This window comes from Psammomys obesus, unplaced genomic scaffold (assembly GCF_907164565.1).
Source record: "Psammomys obesus unplaced genomic scaffold, mPsaObe1.curated_primary_1811, whole genome shotgun sequence".
NCBI lineage: Eukaryota > Metazoa > Chordata > Mammalia > Rodentia > Muridae > Psammomys > Psammomys obesus.
The window spans coordinates 1793305-1814813 of NW_026590663.1; the positions used below are offsets into that span (position 1 = coordinate 1793305).

Genomic DNA, 21509 nt, shown 5'->3' on the forward strand with positions numbered 1-21509 from the left:
TGCTTTTCTGATACCTTCCTTTCAAAAGATATATTTTATGAGCTAGGATTTTCATAACATATTCTTCACTCAAGCAAAAGAAAAAAAATGCACCATCAAATTTGTTACTTTCATAACATTCAGATACTGCTTAGTAAATCAAAGTCTTAATTCACAGAATGGTGCAATGGCCTAAAAGAGAATAGATTTTTCCTCAAAGTCATTGACCTGCTTTCAGGGTAGACTCCAAATAATATGTTCAAAAGATTCTGACAGAATATATTTCTTGTCATGTCAGAATTATTTACAGATCTGTGAAGAAGATATATTTCTCCAGCTGTAGCAGAAATCAAACTGCAGCAAGAATCAAAAAATGAAAAATAGTGTATTCCTGTTGCAAAAACAGCTTCTGGAAGGTCCTCAAGTAGCAGAACCAAAATTTTTGCATTCCTGTTTTTAACAAGAGGCTTTCATTCAAGGCTTATTCGAAGCAACTTTAGACAAGAGTAAGCATCTTTAACCTAGTCAGAGTTGTCCTAATGGAAAAGTCCATCTCTCACACCCCAAAAGTTTGGGTGGAACAGAAGAAAGCCTCTGATACAGTTGAGTTGCTGCATTGTGTAGGAAGACTAGTAAATGACAATCTCCCAGCATATAACGCAATAACAGAAAAAGAGTCGAGGGAGAGAGAGAAAGAGGGGAAAAAGAGAAGGAGGGAGGGAGAGAGGGAGAGAGAGAAAAGAGAGCACAGACAACATTTGTGAACCTCTTGTTACTGGGGCACATTTCTTTAGTCTTAGCTTCCATCTGGCATTGTATGGACAGAAGAGAAGACCTCAGGAAAGGAAGGAATGGAAAATCACTAGTCTGGCCCCAACTTAAAGCTGGTCCCCTTTGGCTGTTTGTGCACATGCATTGCAGGTGCTTTCACTGCAAACTGAAAACTTGAGAGTCTAATGAATTTCTCATTCCTTTCGCTACCCCCTCCCCGCAGCACACACTGCTACCTTGCTGCTCTCCTGGCTTTCATTTGCTGTATAACTATTTAGCAGGAAGACAAAAGAATAAAGGTCACATGTAAGAAGGCGCAGTGTGTGTTGCTTGGTCGAGGCTTCACCTAGAACACAGCTCACATATGCTTTTTATTATGTGAGTAATGGGCTCAGGGTAGTATCGGAAGTGCTTCTGAACTTTAACTAATCAAACTAGGGCTTGAAAAAAAAAGAAAGAAATTGAATCAAAGAAACTTATAAAGCTGTGCCGTTCTATTTTATTGTATTATGACACTCTGTAATTGTGTGCCCGGGTTTATTGTTATTTTCCTCAGTGCATATGGAAATACTGATGTATTTACAACCAAATAGAATTTGTTCCTTAATTGGCACAGTGGAGTGCAAGGAATTGTTTATGTAACCTTACCTCCGTTGACTTGTTTATGCTATGATTCGAGTTCGATTTACTTTAATTTTACAAAAATCTTTCTTATTTATAAAGGTTGAGCTTTGAGTGGCCTCCTGCTTCTGATGTTTTCTTTACCTTCCACGGTACAAAGGAGACAAAAAGCTAGTGTCTATCTCTCTCTCATTCTCTTTTTCAAAAGGCACAGTCAAAACTAAACTGCTTCCTTAAGTGAATTCATTCTTGAAAAGAAAATAGCAACCAGATGTTTACTGAAATCCTAGTGCTTCTCCCTCAAGCCTGCTTTCTTTGTAATTGTTTGATCTTCATAGAATCCAGATTGGGTATATGAATTTCCCAAAGCTAGGAACTATTTAATAATTCTTTGAAGATATTTCCCCTGAACTATTTTGTTCAATGTGTTTTCCTCTACATATATATATATATATATATATATATATATATATGTTAAGATTCAACATTGAAATTTTTATAAATATTTTATTTCAAGGCCTTATTCTTCTCACATAGCTTTAGAATGGAAAGATTTACAAACAATAAATCAGATATTTTGTTTGATTTTGCCCTAGACTAAACTGCTTTAAATGACAGATGTAATTTGTAAAAATAAATAGTGTCCGTATTATATTTAGATTGAGGACAGGCTCCCAGAAAGATAAACAAGCTCTCATCTGGGATCTTTCAAAGGACAGTGTTTGTGCACTAGCTGAGGGGGAGGTTGGCGATCCAGAGAGTGTGTGCCCAGCTCCGTAATGAGGATTCACTAATCACTTCATTAGTAATTAGGCTTCTGAAATATTTGGAATTTTTTTTTCAGTTTAGGAATTTGGCATTCCCAAGTCTGCTTGTTAATATTGTGCAGCTTTTATTTTCTTATCTCAGTATCATAAAACCATTGAAATTACACAAAATCATTCTCTTTTTTTAGACTTCCCTTTCCTCAAATTAATTAAGATCTCCCCTTGATGTCCTTACAAAGCTCTCATTTTCTGTGGCTGAAGAGCTCACTCTTGAGAATGTCTCTGTCACCATCAGGCCTAAAGTAGAGGACACAGAGCTGTGGGGAAAAGATGCTGTCTCTTTGTTGATCCCCCTCACGCTCAGCTCCTGAGCTGGCTTCTACCGCACCCACCTCCTGAAAGCACGTTTTCAAATTCCACCAAAAAACTCTTCTTGGTACAAAATCAGACACTGTCTTTATGGGTGACTTATTTTTGGTGAAATGGCAGATTTGAGTGTATGATATCAGTGATTGTTAAAAGTTAGATACTTATTTTAGAAGTATAAAATAAAGTATTGATGTAACTTTTCACAGAGATAATTTCACAGTTCTCTTAATCATCATAGGATTGTGAAATATGGTGAATACTGGTGGACTGAAGCCCATTTTTGCCCTGGGGAGGAGCTAGCTGGTAGACAGTTTGTCAATTTTATTAATCTTTTTCTTTTCAACTTGTTCATGTTGCCTTCGGTTTTTTTCAAGATTTTTTCTGTGTTGCTTATATGTTATGTTTTTATGTCTGTCCACTTATTGTTGCATAACCAATTAGGGTCTCACATCTGGGGAACACTAATTCTCCCTCTCTCGGCACTCAGGAATTACCTGTAGCTCTTCATCTAGGGTTGGCGTTCCATGAGATTTCTCTTATCCAGGTTGGCAAGTCAGTTGGTATTGCTCTAGTTTGGGTCTCGTTGAGGTAGCCATATTGTTGAGATTTCATGGGTATGGCGTCCCTGTCATATCTAAAAGATACAGTCTCACAGTGGACTTCCTGGTCTTTTGGGTCTTACACTCTTTCAACCTACTCTCCCATGCTCCCTGAACCTTACTGAGCCATAGAGGTTCTGTTGTAGATATATTAATTAGAGTTGGACACTCATAGTCAGTTGTTGTCTGCATTTAAGCAGTAGTCAGGGAACGCTAAGGGACTCCCCAAATAGTATACATTATCGATGTTTCTCTTGGCTACTTCCAAAAGTAGAAGAAAGCAAGTCCCTATTGCTGAAAGCACCTCATGTTTCAGACACAGGACCCAGAGGAATCAAGCTGAAACGGACTTGAGATCCTCCTCCTTGAGGAAAAGCTTTCACAGTCCTGGGAGGAGCTATGTAAGCTGCCAAGGAAAGAAAGCACTGTCATGCCTATGAACCCAGCTGTCATACCTATGAACTACAACCGTGATCAGCACAGCGAGACATGCTTCACAGTGTAATAGCGGCTCTTCTGTCTTGGCAGGAGCCGACATTTGTCTAATTGGACGTAAGCCCACTAAACAGGAAAAATAATAATGCCAAGTACTATAAACTTAGCCTATGGTTAGTGAGTACGTGAATCTTAGAAGAGAACTTATTACTGTCACGTTTCTAATCCAGTATAATTCTGAAATGCATTCTAAATACTTACCCCTACACCTATAAATAACTGTAGCTCTCACCCCTTATCAATGGAGCTTCATTTTGGAGGGAAAAAAAAGAGCATCACATGTGTCTTCCATCTTTAAAGCACCTGCTTCTTTGTGTTCTTCCCCCAAATATAGGTATTCTCCAAGACACTTATTTGCTACCTTGCCTGGACATGTGTGACACAGAATAAACACAGAATGTGCCTCCACCATCAGGGCCAGCTCCACTGTGTTGCCCAGGCAAGGTGTAGGGACTGCTCTTGAGTGCTACAGCTAGTTAGAGGGGAAGGACTAGCTCTCATGACCCCAAGCCCAGCTCTCCAGGCTACTGTAGATGGCAAGAGACATGGAGGGCATCACCCCTGCGCCCATGCCACCTCACAACCTCATAGCAGAGTGTTGGGGGCAGCTCTCCTGGCTATTACCCCCAGGGCTGCCACACCTGTGCCTTCCCCAGTCCCCACACCCTTAACCTCTATTAGCTCTGCGGTGCTGCCGTGCTGGTCAAGGCCAGCTCTTCCAAGGGCTGCAGCTGGTGAGGGGCAAGGCTATCTCTCCTGAGCTCATGACACTGTGGGCAGCTTTCTCAACTGCTGGCCACGGTAAGGGATGGGAGTGGAGCGGCATCGCCCCGGCTCCGGTGCTACCCCATGGCAGATAAGTGGTGGGGTCAGCTCTTGCACACTCACGCTCTCAGGACTGGCTCACCCACACCCTGGACACCACCAGAGCCAGCTGCACTGTGCTGCCTGGCCACAACGCAGGACCTGCTCTCCTGAGTCCTGCAGCGAGTGAGAGGAGAGATGGGACTAGATCTCCAGAACGCCACACCCATTGAGCGGTGGAGTCAGTTATGCACAGCCCTTGGACATCCCCGTGGTCCCAGGTTGTAAACTTGGGCTGGGACCTCAGCCAGGGCTGGCCTTTCACAGCAGGCCCTCGATTCTCCAGATCCATCTCTTCAAAATGTTCAAGCTGCTCCACTTCCCTCTCTCTCCTGTCTGACCACTGCCTGTATTTGATTTGACCTGATGTACTTTGATTTGATTTTTGTGAGTCTTAGGTGTAAGACTGCTTTGACCACCAAGCCAGGCATCAAGCTAGGATGAAAAAGGACTGCCATCTGCTCTGCCCCCGACTGAGAGAAGAACACATCACCACCAAGGTGTCTCTTTGCCCATTGCTGGGGCGTTGGGGCATGGTTGATGGGAACTATAGCAATTTACTCGATCACATTTCAGAGTTTTCTACACGGCATTGCTGTGCAGGTTTTTATTTCCTCTTATATAAATCTAGTTATTTTTTTTAATTTTTTGTTTTGTTTCCTGATAGAAGGATTATACATGAAGCTACTGGGAGACTGTTTCCCACATCCTTTCTGTAGGCTCGCTCCCACTTGACCTAAGGACTTCCTACTACATCTTACTTTATAAATATTTCAAACTGCTTCCCTCTACTACAGTAAGGACGAGGATTCAAACCTTTGTGATATATATCATACATTTACACATATATATATATATCATATATATATGTGTGTATATATATATATCATATATATGTATGATATATATATCATACATAAACCATAGGATTTCTTGTATGTAATTTCTTAAAGTCTAAAAGAAAACATGAATTTTCCCATAACTGTATCTCAGATTAGAAATACTAAACCTATTTATCTGAGACCTCCTCCTACTTCATCAATACATCTCTGGTGCCTAGAGAATGTTTTGTGTTATTTTAAAAACAATTTCATATGTTTATCTTACCTCTCCTTCTATAACATGAACAGCATGACATGGCAACATTTTACTGCCCACTTCCGTGCTATTCTACATGGCATAGCACCTTGCATATACTCAATGGATATGCAATTGAAAGAAAGGAGCCTGTGTGTACATTGATAAAGTTACAATTTGATCTACAGTTTAAGGTAAAGACACTGACAGCGATGGGACTCGGCCAGAAGGCAGAGCCAAGTTTAATGTGCCCAGGCACTTCTCTGCATGAAACTAACTGAAGAAAAGAGCCCACCCCTCACCTAATGAAGGCTCTTGGAACCTTGTTGCAGCCTCTCGGAATGTTTCTGTTTTCAAAGAAACAAAAAGTCTACCAACAAGTTATTGGTAACCTTTTAATGACCACAACTTCCAGTTCTTTCTTGAAGAAAAAATATGTGACAAGTATATATGAATCTTACCATTCAGGTGACAAAAATATTCCCTGTAAAACAGAGAACTGCAATTCAAAAAAATCTTTTTTATCATTGCACTTCCATGTGAGAATGACCAAGCAGTGACTGAGGGCACGGAGGATAGGGAGGTCTCAGGTGGGCAGGCTTGCCTCTCCACTGGGCTGCACCACTCACTCTGCGCATCATGTGGAAAAGGGAACCTCTGTCTGTTTGCTGCAAGAAAGTGTGTCGGTATGCAGCAGAGACCTGTCTAGAAGACGTGCTAATGGGCAGACTGTGAGCTCAGCTCTTAGGAAAATCTGGCTCGGTGAGGGTGGGAGGCTTCCGGGTAATGCTACATTCTGGCCCTGTTGGCACCACTGCACCACACGAAGGAAGGCCTTTGCTGCTACGAGTTGTCAGCATGTCTTATCCGCTTAGCACAGTGTCAGAAATAGTGAGTGCTTATCTTCCCATTGCTTTGCTTGCTCGGGGATGCTGATTCAGCACTTATCTGTCTTCAGGGGAAACAACACATTAGGTTCATCGGCAAGATATTTTGTGTAGTGCCTGAAATATCCAATTCATAAATGTACACAGCATGAAAATAACATGATGAAGCCTAATTTTTGCTTGCTTTATAGAAATAAATTCAATTATCTTTTGAATATGTGTGTGTGTGTGTGTGTGTGTGTGTGTGTGTTTGTGGTATTTAGCTTTTTGATAGGGTTTCTCTATGTAGCCCTAGCTGTTCTGGGACTTGTTCTGTAGACCAAACTCACTGCAAACTCAGAGATCTTTCTGCTTCTGCCTCCTGAGTGCTGGGATTAAAAGCATTTGACACCACATCCATCTTTTATTGAAAATCTTTAAGGCAATCTGTCTTACAGACATTTGAACTTAAAAAATCTTGGCATGAATTATTAAGATTCATTTCTTCAAAACATTCTATTGGCATTTTGTAACACTTTAGAAGGTACACAGTGAGTGAAAGGATATTACATGAGGTAGCTTCCAAGAGCTCTGTGTTCACTGTAGGCCTTAGCTGTTACTGAGGAGAAATAGCTCGGCTGCTGTGGTAGGTAACACACTTTCTTACAGAACACCCAAGTTCACTTACCAGCATTCACTTCAGACTGCTGAAAGCACCTCTAACTCCAGCTCTGTATCATAATGGCTCTCTCTTCCGGCCACTGAGGGTTCTGAACTCTCATGTATATTCCCACAGATAGACAGAGAGATAGAAACACATACACACACAATTTAAAAAAAAATAAAAATAAGATTATAAATCACAATGTCATACTATGCCCTGAAGGCATACAGAAAGTAACATTTTTTCTTTTTAGTTTTTAATTATATGGTTATATGATATCTCTAAACCTTTCCTCTTGTTACTATAAAATACAGCTTTTCTATAGTATTCATTTGTATTGTATTTTGAATATCTGGGTGGTTATGAGAAAATATTGGGTCAGGAGATTCCCACTTTATTTCTGTTTAGATGCAGTTTCCTGGGTATTTAGAGTATTAGCTGTTACCTCATTTTTTAGGTATGATGAGATTAAAAGTGACACATATTTTCATTTTTATGAAGATTATTTATACAGCAATTACACAATATATTATGTACTCAGTGCCATTTTTAAAACTAAATTTTTATTTGTAAGACTTTTATAATAGTATTTTAGTATTTGGATATTCAGAGAAAACAAACCTAAATGTCAAAGCAGAAAAGAATAGAGTCTGAAATTTGCAAAATGCTGGGGAAAGACAATTCAAGCTATGGCATGACACTTTATATTCATGGCACAGGCAAAATCCAAAATTGGTGCTATCACCTAAGACTGTTGGGATTCTGAGAAAAGCAGTTTCATACAGTATTCATGGAAATTTTTTTTTGAGAAAACAATTTGGACAATCTATTAAAATCTAAAATATTTATACTATTGAAGCAAACAAACTTATTCTAGGAAAACCAATATAGTAGAAGTTAAAACATCAAACAGTTGTAAAAATTTATACATAACTGTTAAAATAGAAAAATAATTAAAAATAGGGACAATGCATACTTGTGCAAATTTTGGGTATTTGCTCAAGTACACAACAAGGACATTTGTTCAACCATGTTTGTAGCAGCTTTATTTGTAATAGCCAGAACCTGGAAACAACCCAGACGTCCGTCAACGAAGGAGCGGATACAGAAATTGTGGTATTTTTACACAATGGAATACTACTTAACAATCAAAAACAAGGAAATCATGAAATTTGCAGGCAAATAGTGGGATCTAGAAAAATCATTCTGAGTGAAGTATCCCAGAAGGAGAAAAACAAACATGGTATATACTCGCTTATATAGACCTACAAGATATGATAAACATAATGAAATCCATACACCTAAAGAAGATAAACAGGAAAGAGGACCCAGGTTTAGATAATCAATCCTCACTTAGAAAGACAAATGGGATGTGCATTGGACGTATGACAGGAGTCTACCGCAGAAGACATCTGAAAGACTCTACCTAGCAGTGTTTCAAAGCAGATACTAAGACTCATAACCAAACCTTCGAAAGAGTGCAGGGAATCATATGAAAGAAGGGGGAGTTAGTATGACGTGGAAAGGATAGGAGCTCCACAAGGACCAAATATATCTGGGCACAAGGGTCTTTTCTGAGACTGCTTCTCCAACCAAGGACCATGTATGGATATAACCTAGAACCTCTGCTCGGATGTAGCCCGTGGTTGCTCAGTAACCAATTGGTTTCCCATGGTAAGGGGAACAGGGACTATTTCTGACAGGAACTCAATGGCAGGCTCTTTGACCTCCCACCCCCAAGGGAGGAGCAGTCCTGCTAGGCCACAGAGGACTTTGCAGCCAGCCCTGAAGATACCTGATAAAACAGGGTCAGATGAAAGGGGAGGAGGTCCTCCCCAATCAGTGGACTTGGAAAGGGGCAGGGAGGAGATGAGGGAGGCAGGGTGGGATTGGGAGGGAATAAGGGAGTGGGATACAGAGTTAATAAAATGTAACTAATAATAAAAAAATTAAATTAAATTAAAAAATAGAGACAATGCAGAAAAGTAGATTGTTACAGAAAGTTTTAGAAATAAATGTTTAGAGGGAAAAGAGTGTAGCAGGATCTAAAAAGCTAATGCTATGAGACCGGTGTCAAAGTATGACTTAGCAAAATTCTGTTAAATTGTGTTGGATAAAATATGCTCCTTAGGTGTGTAGGAACAATCCGCTTTAGCAGTACTTGGCATAGTTTTATGTTGCTCTGAATGTTCTTCATTTCAAAGATGACAGAATTATTAGCCCCAGGAAACACTTCTGATATACTCTTGGCTTCTGGGAGCATAGCCAGTTTCAGAAAAAAAATAATGTAATGTGTGTGAAACATGTCCTAGGCGATAGCCTTGTCCACCCATTCCTTACCTCCCTCCTTGTTTAATATATCCATTTTGGGGGGCACCAAGAGTCTTTGGAGAATGTCCAGGTTGTACCTACCACTTGGGACCTACTGCGACTAGCTCCTGAAAATGTACTTTTCTCTATCAAGTGTCAGCACTGACAATGTTAGCTGTGCATGCAAATTCACATGGCATGCCAATAGATAAGGTTGTTGACCTTGGTTTAAGCCATGAATATAATATTTTAGCTGAGGTCTCTGGTCTTCCTTAAATTGAAACCTGTACTGAACAGCTCTTCTGAAGGTATGTGAGGGATAAAGAGTCAAGTACATACTTTTTATTTCAGGTTGCTCTCATGTCTCTTACTTCAGAAGCCTCAATGATAGGTTGAGAAGACACAGAAGCTGTTCTATCTTGTTTACTGAATCTTCACTACATAGATCTAAAATTTCCATCTGTCTGTATCTACTTGCAAATAAGTACATGCTCAAAAAAAAAAAAAGCTTAGCAAATCTGAAAACAGGAATCTAGGCACATCAAACAGGAACTTGCTTAATGCTAGCATTTTCCCAAATGTTGAATTTTATCGCTTAGTCTTATGCCTCCCCTAACCATTTTTAATGACCTTGAGAAAGCTTATTAGGTTATTTATTACTTGATCTGAAAATAAAAGATAGAACTTTCATAAACCTCACATTCATAAACCTCACAGGACTGTTACAATTGGTTAAGTAAAGCCACCAAAGATTATTGGAAATGAATGTGTCTGGAAAGGAGATGCTAGATGCCCCATAATTCTTACAGCATTTAATAATAAGCTGTTGAGACACACTTGGGTTTTTTGTCATGTCTTGAATTGTATTTTCTCAGGTCTTACTTCTCACCTGTGCTGAATCAATATAGAATTATTCCTGGAAGAAATTAGGAAATCAATGACTCCTTCCTCCCTCCCAGAGTGCTCACAGTCCCCAGTGAATTACTGTACCATGTTGAAACAGATATGACTAGTTTTTTTTAAATTGCCTTTTAAAGAAACCATGCAAAATAGCTCTAAATAGAGCAGGAAGGAATAATATTTGGTTAAATGAAATGTCACGATGCTAATTATACACTAAAACCCACTTTCCTGTTCTGCGGGATTTGATATAAGGAGTGTCTGTCAAAAAAGCATGTCAAAGTACTGAAGTAATAAATTCCAGTTTACAACATGAGCCTCCTAGCAAGGAATAGAACTACAGTCAGGCATGAGTACATCTTACAACTTACACGGAACACCCAAGCTTTATTCAGCACATAGCTATCTAATAAGATAGGCTCAAAGGCCCCTCTAATTGCTGTGGGTAGGGAAGAAAGCATTAAAGACAAGTAAGACCTTTCAAAAAATTACTGGGCAGAGGCATACATCAGCGTTTCTCAAATCTGCACGTAATTCCAAACCATCTGGAAATCTTGTAATGGACAGATTCTCATCTCACTTTAGCCCTGAGGCTTTGCATTTTCACCAAGCTTTCAGGTGGAGCGATGTGCATATGTCATCATCATATGTCCTGGCTATCCATATTTAACCATAGCATCATTCTATGGGGTATTCTATCTATGGGGTAGAAATAAAATATTTCGAATGACCAGAAAACAAAATCGGCGAATTCTGAATATGATAATCAGGGAGAATGTTAAACACTTCTGTCAAGAAGAGATCTTAAGCTGGGCACCATGGCACATGGTCCTCTGACTCAGGAAGCTGAGCCCCCTTATACGACATAATTGATTCAAGGCCGGCCTGGCGTAGATATGAGTTCAAGGTCAGCCTGGTGAGACTGTCTTCCCAAAGGTCACATAGTGAAACTATCCTCCAAAAATTTTCAAAAGAAAGAAATGATTTCTTAAGCAAAATATTGGAGGCAAGAACATCCAACTGTAAGAATCGTCTGTGAGAGCTTTGTGAGTCTAACACATGCTTTAGAGGCCATACAGTGGATGTGGTTGACAGAAGCCTGTGTGGAAATGTAGGGGCTGAGTCTAGGGAAAGAAGATTAGAAGACAGGGTCAAGGCAGATGTGCATGGCCTTAGCTGTTCTGCCAAACTGCTATGTTTTGTTCTGGTAGTGATAAGATCTGTGTGTTGGAAAAATATCTTTGGCAGTAACAAGGAAGTGTTATCAGAGAAGGAAAAATGATTAGTAGCAGGAAGGTCAATTGGGAGACTTTGCAGAGATGGTGAAATCTCAGATTCAAACTTTGGAGTAGGATTTGTGCGGCCCAGAAAATAACTGAGGGATTTAATTTAGAATTGATGCAATTTAAGGAGCGGGAGGTGGGAATGGAAGAAAAGGCAGGCTGAAGATGGCATGTGCTTCTGAGTGTGAGGCACAGAGTGCTGTGTTTTGGATGATAAAGATAATGGAAGGAGGAAGGGTAATGGTTTTCTTCCTTTTCCTTTTTTATAAGAGATCATAAACATAGAGTTGTACTTATGCAGCACAGCGTATGTTCCAGAATGTAAATGAAAATATCTTCTGTGGAATAAGGAAGTTCAAATGGGAATTTAAAACTCATTACCAGGAAAACAATAGCTAATGCAATGGAGAAAACTGAAATCAACAGCAGAGGTAAATTTATTTATTTACTTAATCATTCATTCATTCTTTCATTTATTTTGGTTTTTTGAGACAGGGTTTCTCTGTGTGTAATTTTGGCTAACCCAGAGCTCACGACATAGACCAGGCCGGCCTCAAACCTACACATATCCACTTGCCTTCTGCCTCTCAAGTGCTGGGATTAAAGGCCTGAGCCACCACTTCCAGTCTGGAAGAGTTAAATTTAGAGGGAAATGGTAGAGCATGGAAAGGATAAAAGGAGGCCCTTAATTCCAAAATAGCCATTTTCAATCTTCTTGTTTCTTAAAGACTACTGGGACTTCATATGTGTGGAAAATGCATCGGAACGCTGATGTCTCTTGTAACATCCCATTCTTAATGTCCAGTTCTATCAAAATATACAATTACTATTACTGGGGAACTGGTGTTTTCTGTTTAGTTTCTTATTCCTGTTAATAAAATAACTTAAAAAAGGACTCAAAGGGAAGCTTGAGAACAATTTTATTAGAGCTTTAGAGAAAAACTGCAGGCAGACAAGCTGTAAATCATGTCATCTGCCCAGAGAACAAAGACTAAGAAAAAGGGAGAGAAAACCCTACTGTTTATAAGTAGTCACAGGGTGGAAAGGATTGGGGGATGGGAGTACTTACAGAGACAAAGTGAAAAAGCCCAGAGCAGAGGAGAAAACATGTCCAGGCATTACTCAGTGTTCAGATTAAAAAAAAAAAAAAAAAAAAAAAAAAACTGAAAAGGAAATGTTAGGACTCAGAAAAGCAGGAAGGCTGCCTGGTGGCAGTTTCACAGTGCCGCCTGACTGTGCCGGTTGGTAGCTAAACAACTTGACACAGGTGTCTGAGGTTGTGTTATTAAAGAGCAAGTTGAGCAAGTCATCGGGGCAAGCCTGAAGGCAGCATTCCCCTCGGATCTCTGCCTCAATTCACACCTCCAGGCCCCTGCCTTGGTTTCCCTAGATGACAGAAGGTGACTTGTAAGCTGAGATAAACCCTTTCCTTCCCAAGCTGGCTTTGGTTATGGTATGTGTGTAGCTTCTGCTGGCCTGAAATGCGATATGTTAAACAGGCTTGCCCCCAACTCACGGAAGTCTACCTCCCTCTTCCTCCTGAGTGCTGGTGCTCTATCACCCTTGATGTGAGTCTATCCTTTTAACCAGAAACAAATCACTTTCCCATACTGCAAAATTTGTATAGGAGACTTGTCCTCAGAGCCCTCCTAATACAAACCTGCAACAGCCTCTAAGCATATTACAACTCTAAGTTATTTAGGAGTTGGTCTGAAACTGGGAAATACATACAACCCATTTCCACCATGAAAATCTAGAGATCCCGTTAAGACATTGTTCATCAAGGTATAGATCACTGTTCCAAAAGCAGCTTCCTGGCAGAGGTTCTCACTCAGGGGAAGAGAGATAGAGACCCTGAGCTTCCTGCTGGCCACCCCTGCCTTCTGGTCACTTCCAACGAGACATTTCCAGCCTCTGGCCAAGGACAAGAATAGACCTGCCACTTTCATGGTCCCTCCCCTAAACTACCCGTCTCATGTTTATCTCTCACTGCCCCCATTATTATGTGTGGGTTTCTGTCCAACTAAAAGTGCTTAATAGTTTTCATCCTTCTTCCTCTGGAGAATTTTTTTACTCCGACTTTTTATATAGCATGAGCCTTAGTTTTTAAATTTTCTTAGTTTTAACCTAATGTGCCTCTTCTGTTTCAAGATCCCGCCCAAAGTACCACATTCCATTTTTATCCCCACATTACATTTAGTCAGCACATGTCCCCAAGGTTATCTTGGCTGTGAGTCTCAGAATTTCCTCCTTTCTTTTCTTTATTACCTTGGCTGTTTTGAGAACGGTAAGCTCTCTTGAGGTCCCTTTAATGGAATTTGTTGTTGTTTTTCTCAGTATTACATGGATGATAGTGATGGGCATGGCCACAGAGAAAAAAATATCATCCCATTCCTCAAGCGTATGGACATGAAGTGTTTCTGAGGCAATCCAGGGCACCTTACCGAGACAGCCTTTCTCAGGTTGTCCCACTGTAACATTTTCCTCTACTTCCTCTTTCCATGCTCAACTATTGGGAGAGACATTGCTATACACAACCCTTATTAAGGGTGTGGCAGTTTGAATACAATGCCCCCCCCCCGTAAGTCTTAAGTGTTTAAATACTTGGTCCTAGTTGGTAGCTGTTTGGGAAGGATTTGGGAAGGGTGAGCTTGCTGGGGTCACTGGAGTCAGCTTTGAAGTTTTAAAAGGTATGTGCCATTTCGAGTAACTATGTATGACACAGTGTGTGAGCGAGGCTGTCCTTCTTTGAGGACTTGCCTGCAGTTCTACATAGGCGAGGTGTCCCTTTGTCACTACTTACCTATTAACACGTGGGTACTTTGGGGCGTTATACTCTGTCATTATTTTACTTGTTTTCTTGTCATGGACATTAGTGGCTCTTTGGGATAGTCAGAACGACCTTTTATTGTGTGATATTTACTCTTTGTTTTCAGGCTTTTTAAGAACTTGTGACTACAGCGTTCTAGGCTCATGCTATGTATTTTCTTCCCTTGCCCTTGAATCAACCATTTCCTCATGGTCTTGTCCTTTGTTTTGTTGTTTGTTTGTTTTCATCAGAGAATGGTATTAGAAACAAATATCTGGTCACAGTGTGTATTCCATTTTTTAAAATGTTCAGATTGTTGCTGTGTTAACTTTTAATCTGGCAAGCATCGTCTATGACTAAAATCTTGGTAAAGAAAAGCGTTTTCTCTCAGATGGATCATACTGTGAAAAACACTGAACGTTTATACAGTCATACGTGCCACCGATATTGCTCAAAAGGAAATTAACAAACATTGAAGCCTTACAGAGGGAACAGAATGAAGCCTCTGAAGGTGTTCATTTCTTAGAAGCAAACTCATCTGCTTTGTGGGGCAAATCTCTACATAGCAGGGGGATTTTATTTTGCAAGATATAGGCAGCAATGCTTTCTTGAGCTTATGAGTAGGGTGGAGCTCACACTAATCTTCTTCACAGCCTCCCACAGAATATCTGAGGACCCTACAGAGCAGCAAGGAAGGACTGCTTTGGAAATTCTGTTCTGAAACACAAAGGTTCCGCTATCAGATCTGAAGGGATGTGGAATCAGAACAAACACCTATGGCCAGACTCATGGAGGGAAGAACCCGCCTGAGTTAGATTTTGTGATCAAATTGTTCAATTTGTTAAGGATGACAAGCTCCTGTTGAATGCTTGCCGCAAAGTTAATGCTAAACTCTGAAATCATTAATTAGGAACACCTACTCCCCTCCATCCTAGGGCCATGCATGGAGGGGACATAGACAGCCCTCTCCCCTCCCCCTGCTCAGATGTGGCCTATTGGCAGCTCAGTCTCCATGTGGATCTCTGAGTGAGGGGAGCAGGGGCTGCCTCTGTCATGAACTTGGTTGTCTCTTCTTTGGTCACTCTCCCCTGGTAAGGCAGCCTTGCCAGACCACAGAGGAAGAGGATCCAAGCAGTCCTGATGTGACTTGATAAGCAATGGGCAGATGGCAGAGGAGGAGAACTTCCCTTTTCAGTGGACTAGGGGAAGGGTTTAGGGGGAAGAGGGAGAGAGAGTGGGACCAGGAGGAATTGAGGGAGGGGACTTCAGTCAGGATATATAATGACTAAATTGTGAAAAAATAAAATAATTAATAATAATAATAAAAGAAAACAGAAAGAAAAAGATGAGTATCCCTTTTCTGTAAGAACAGCACCAAATAAAGTCAATTCTGAGGGACATGTTACTGACCTGTAATCACAATCAGGTTGAGTGTTTAGAATATAAAATTAGTTTATGCAACTTGAAAGGTTGGAGAGAAGGTGTAGATATTTGAACATAATAATATTGAGATGGGATCAAGTCTAGACCGGAATTTATCAACAAATTTTAAATGTGCCTAAAAATGTACTGCACCAGGATGGGATACAGGGAAAATGAGGATTGTTTGTTTGTTTGTTTGTTTTGCAAGAATTTTTCAATTTGGTTGTAAAAAGAAGACCAATACAGGAAGAAGAGTGAACTAACTTTACATATTATAAAGAGATATTGTAAATATTTAAAGCAGGTGTGTGTGTGAGGGGGATGTTTGTTTCTTTTGGTCTGTTTTGTTTCCAGCAGGTGAAGTCCCCCATCCTTGAGAATAAAGAGTTTCTATGCACATGGCACTAGCCAGAACAGCACTATCTCACAGTGCTCTAAACTCCGGATTAGATTACTGATCCTGCAGATTTTATCAAAGAGGGAAGTTATTTGTGAACCAGGAAACAATTGTTTGCTTTCCATGGCAGCCTGCCTGTGGAAGACGGAAATGATCTGAAGTCAGCCTCCCTCCTTACGGAGGTCTGTTGGTTAAAAAAAAAGAAAAAAAAAATCTTGTTGAAAACTGAGATGTCGTTGCTTGCTGAGCAGGCTTTGAGAAGGAAGTAAACTATGCACAGTATCTATGTAGGTGCGAGTTAATACAAGTGGACCTTCACACCTCCTTCTCAAGTCGTATGTGACATATTCATTTCCCACACAAAGCCCTGTTGTAGCAGCAGTGATCACGGTGCTCAGCTGGGAGGAGGCGCCTGCAGAGCGGTCAGGGTTTTGTAATTCTGAGCTGGAGAATGGGACATGCACATCCTGTTTTTCTTTTTCTTTTCTTCTAGAACTTTACCCTATGACCTCTCTATTTAAGACCTTGGCTAGTCTAATTCCTGGGGCTCTGGTTTCATTGTGATAGGAAAAGAAAGACTGTTAGTCACCTACAAAAATAGTCTAAGGAACTTTTAGAAAATTTATTTTTGAAACTAGGTGGAAGCCAAGTTACTGCATATGATTTCTGAGTACATGGTGACTGAGGACTAGTTCCTTTCACAGAGGGAGATTTAACAGAGTTCATTTGCCAGCAGCATTACTAATAACGGGTTTAGTGCTGCGTGAGGGTCTAGGAGTGCCTGATTATGCCTGCTACAGTCATTCTTTCCTCCAAGTTTCCAGAGGGAAATAGACATACTACATAGTAATTAAAAAATACCAAAGCTAGATAAGTTGTGTGTGTGTGTGTGTGTGTGTGTGTGTGTGTCTGTCTGTCTTCTTTACTTCTGCGGTATGTGAAATCCTTGTTTCTAGCCCACACAGTTGTCATAAGTACTACATAAATTAATAAATATGTGGCATCCATAGCTACATTTCTCTGTTGCTTCCTTGTGTTTTAAGAGGCTAACGGTGTGAAGAACGTGGCCTTTAGACTTAGGCTTCCAACACTCAAGTCTATTAGCTAGATGGAAGATGTTGGGCAAATTACCTAGTCCTTCTGTGCTTCTCAAAACATTCATATCCAGTTTAGAATCCTATGTGAAAATTTAATTAATACGAATACTTATAAGACTATGAGGAGCATTACGAATACTCAAAATTCCCAACTGTTGGAGCTGGGTGCTTGATGCTCTTGTAGAGAGCTAGAGTTTGGTTCCCAGCCCATGTTGGGTTTCTTAGAAAGCACTGAAATCTACCTCCTGGGTGTGCCATGCCCTCTTCTGGCTTTTGAGGGCATTCGCACACATGCATTCGCACACATATGCATATGTACATAGACATGCACACACACTAGTGATACTAGAAATAGTGACAAATCTTAGAAGGGTTTTTAGTCAGTTAGTCATTTCTGTCTTTACTTATTACCTAGCTAAGTACTTTTGTCCTTTAAAGCACCATGACCAAGACAACGTGTAATGGGCTGATTACTCCAGAAGGTTAGAGTCTATGATGCAAGAGAAAGCAGTTTGGTGTCAGGAACAACTGAGAACTTACATCTTGATGTACAGCTATGAGACAGAGAGAATAGATTGGAAATGGCACCTGCACACAGTGAAATACTTCCATTAACAAGGCCACACCCCCTAATCCTTCCCAAATAGTTCCACCAACTGGAACTATGTATTTAAACATATGTGCCCGTGGGGGCCATTCTAGTTGAAACTAGCATATATGTGTGTGTATATATATATATGTGTGTGTGTGTGTGTGTGTGTGTGTGTATATGTGTGTGTGTGTGTGTATATATATATATATATATAGCTACATAGAATATATATATAGAATATATATATATATATATTCTATACTGTAGAATCAGTTTTTCTTTAGTCTAGCAACTTAAGGAACCATCAAATTCACCAAGGACTTTCTTGCCTGCTTTTTGTTTTAACTCAAACTCACATTTCATTTCTTAGTTCTTCTATCTCTAGATATGGAAGAAACATAACAAGAAAAACAATTAAAATTATACAATGTTTGCTCATTACCTAAAGAGAGTCTCCACTGGGCCAGTTAACACTGAGACAACAGCCCTTAGAAGACATTTGTGCAGAGTCAAAAGTGAGGTTGTGAGGAGCCATGGGCCAGCCTAAAAAGGATGATTTATATTTTTCATTGTTAGCCTGGCTTTTAATGGCTATAAAGTAAAAACTTTTTTTTTCAAAGAAAAGAAATTATTGTAAGCAGATTCAGCACCCAATGTGATGAAAACATGGTCATAAATCTCTCTTTTAGTATTTCTAGGCTCTGAGAGGAAGGAAGACCATGACAGGTCATACTTCAGTCTTTAACAACTTTAACACAGCTAATAAAATGTAGTGGAGTTAGAATAAGCTTTCTCATCCTTGTGCCAGACTTGCTAAATCTAGACATCAAACGGATATTCGGACATCTGTCTACCACCAACTGACCAAAATATCAATTTCCTTAAGTCCTCTCAACCAAGCCAACTTAGCTACTGAACATATTTAATTTCCTATAAGCCAAAATTTGAATATCAGTTGGTCAAATGACTGATTATGGAATATGGACATGCCAGGTTTTTTTACAGCAGGTTAAAATTGTTGCGGCTAGGCGCAGAGGAAGCAAACCTGGGGCCAGGTAGAGAACTCCTGGACACCTCCACGAAGTCATTGATGCCTTCAAAGATTTAGTTCTATACATAATTGCCCTAGATGACTAAAATCTGTTCAGATGTGATTTTGCTGACGTTTGCAACATCTGGCAAATACGTACCTGTCAAATATCTACTGTCCTGGCCAAAGATAATCCACTCAAGGGCTGGGCTTTTCTTGTGTCTCTCACTTGTGAGCTCTGCTGTGGATTCTGGGCATGTGTCTGCTAGTGGCTATTATTGTCCTCTAGTGAATGGTGGTGGTCCCCAAGCCCCACAAATATTGCACTAATTTGAAATATTACTAACATAGAAATTTGTACCTGAAACGCTCCAAAGCTAATCTGGTGATTCAATGTACTTAGTAAATACCCTTTGCCCTGTTGTCAAAGTTTCTGGTTTTCAATATGACTCGTAAGTGGGTTTTTTTTTTTTTTGACAAATTTGAACACGCATTAGGTCTCCTGAAACAAGCAAAGCCCTGCTTTGAAAAGAGGGGAAGGGTAACAAGTGTTGGAAGAGGGAGTTGAGTTCTGAACCAGAGAAAGAAATGCAGATAAAATGAAAATATTACTAAATATTTAACCTATAGAGGATTGGGAGATTGGCATAGAGTTCAACAAAGGAAAAAGGAAGTTTGGACAGAGCTGTCAACACTGTTAGGAGCATGGTAGCAATGATTAGGGAAGAAGTGTACGGAGACATCTCTTGAAATTCCTGTTCTACTTCGCTTCATTTTAAGAGAACATTGACGGGCTATGAGCCTTCTTTGAATTATTCATTTTAAGTTAAAATATTAATTGAATATTTTTGAGGGACGAGGGGTCACCTTATGAATGCCAAGAGACTGTGTAATATTTTATGATATCCTAAATTATTTTTAGTGTTTTAGACCCCTCAGATAGATTGCTGAGAACACTTACTGCCTGCTTCTTTTCCTTTCCATTTTTCATATATCTAGAACAAAGTACTACTCACTGAAAGTTCTTAATGAATTGCTTTAAATTTTTTAAACGTGTCTCCCAATTTTAAATGTTTATCACTGAGCATGTTTTTCTTTCTACCAACTCTAGACATTGTGTGTATGCTTGCAACATCAGAGGAAGCATGCCTCAGAGGAATTCAAAATACACTCTGGTTTTATGAGCCAAACAATGTGGTCCTTAATTTCAAACTCTTCTCTCTTTGCCTGTCCTTATCTTCTTAAAATATTTAGTTGGGATCTTATGACAAGAGGTTTTTTTTTTTTTTTTCCTCCCCTCGGGTTTCACTATTTCCTGAACTAGACATGATAGAAAATAAAAAAAAAAAAAAAACAACGCATTGTATTTCTCTTTGAATTCAAATCAAAAGATGTTGGCTGACAAAGCCTGCTGCCTGTTCAAAATAGAGGATTAGAAGCATTGCGCTGTGTCTGCTTTTAGCTCCAGGAACTGGTCTGAAATTGTCTTCAAAGTGAGGCTGTATACAGCAGCCTCCATCTCCCAAGCCTGAGGCTTGGCTGCTGTTGCGTGGACAAGAGTCCCTAGCCCAGCTCATCTGCTGAATTGACCCTGCCCTCTTTGAACTGCTGTGTTGTCTTTCAGTATCTTCATGAACAAGCCAACAGCACAGTTGTGGGATGAGAGCTTGAGTTCAGTTGTTTGGATCACTGTTAGCCAGGAAGTTTTCCCTTCTGGCAGTAAGACAGCCAAAAACACACTGCAGACTGCACAGGGCTTGTCAAATGAAAAAGTACGTGGTTGCCAAAGAGTGAAATTTCACTGCTAATTATAGATACTTCTCTCTTATTAGTTCTTTCATTTGTTTGGCTACTCTTTTGTTATGTTTCTACATGAGAAATTCTTTTGAAAAAAAAAAAAAAGAGAAGAGAGGGATTTGGATAAGCTTGTTGCCCCCCAGCTTTTACGGAAGTCTTTATGGATGAAATCGGAGAGGAATGCTGGCATTTGACTTTAATATTTACTGACAGAATGTTAGTCTCGTGATTTATAAGGGAGACAATGTGCACAGAAAATATTTTTAAAGTTAATTTTCCAAACGTTGGGAAATTTTCTCAAGCTACGCTCGTTTGCTTTTTGAGCCTCCCTCCATCTTGATTAGTCTCGAGGTACACGGTTTGTGCCTGTATCATAACAATCCGTTTCTTCTGTTTGTTTGTTTGTTTTTCTCTGAGAGGTGATGCATTTCCTAATCTATCAAGGATTATCCATCTCCCCCCCCCACAAATTTTAAAACATTCTGATTAAAAAAAAAAAGAATGGAAGAAAAGAATAAATGAATGGGATAAGGAAATGTCTCTGTGATTAAGAACACGGAACATGCTGTGAGAGGAACTGAGTTCTGATCACCCAGCACACACACTTTTTAATAATAATATAAAAAAGTGGAAGGTGGCCACTTCTGCTTGTAAAGCAGTGTTGTGTCAGAAGAGATAGGAGAACCACTGGGGTTCTCGGTGTGAGACCCGGTCTCAAAGGAATAAGGTAGAGTGTGATGGAGCAGGAAACTTACACACACACACACACACACACACACACACACACACACACACACACA

The 21509-nt window shown here is 39.9% G+C and overlaps 1 protein-coding gene across 1 annotated transcript in view; it reads left to right on the forward strand.

The window, feature by feature from the left end:
• The window catches only part of Cped1 (cadherin like and PC-esterase domain containing 1), a 269206-nt gene that overhangs the window by 36633 nt on the left and 211064 nt on the right, over positions 1 to 21509 (forward strand). The window lies entirely within an intron of this gene.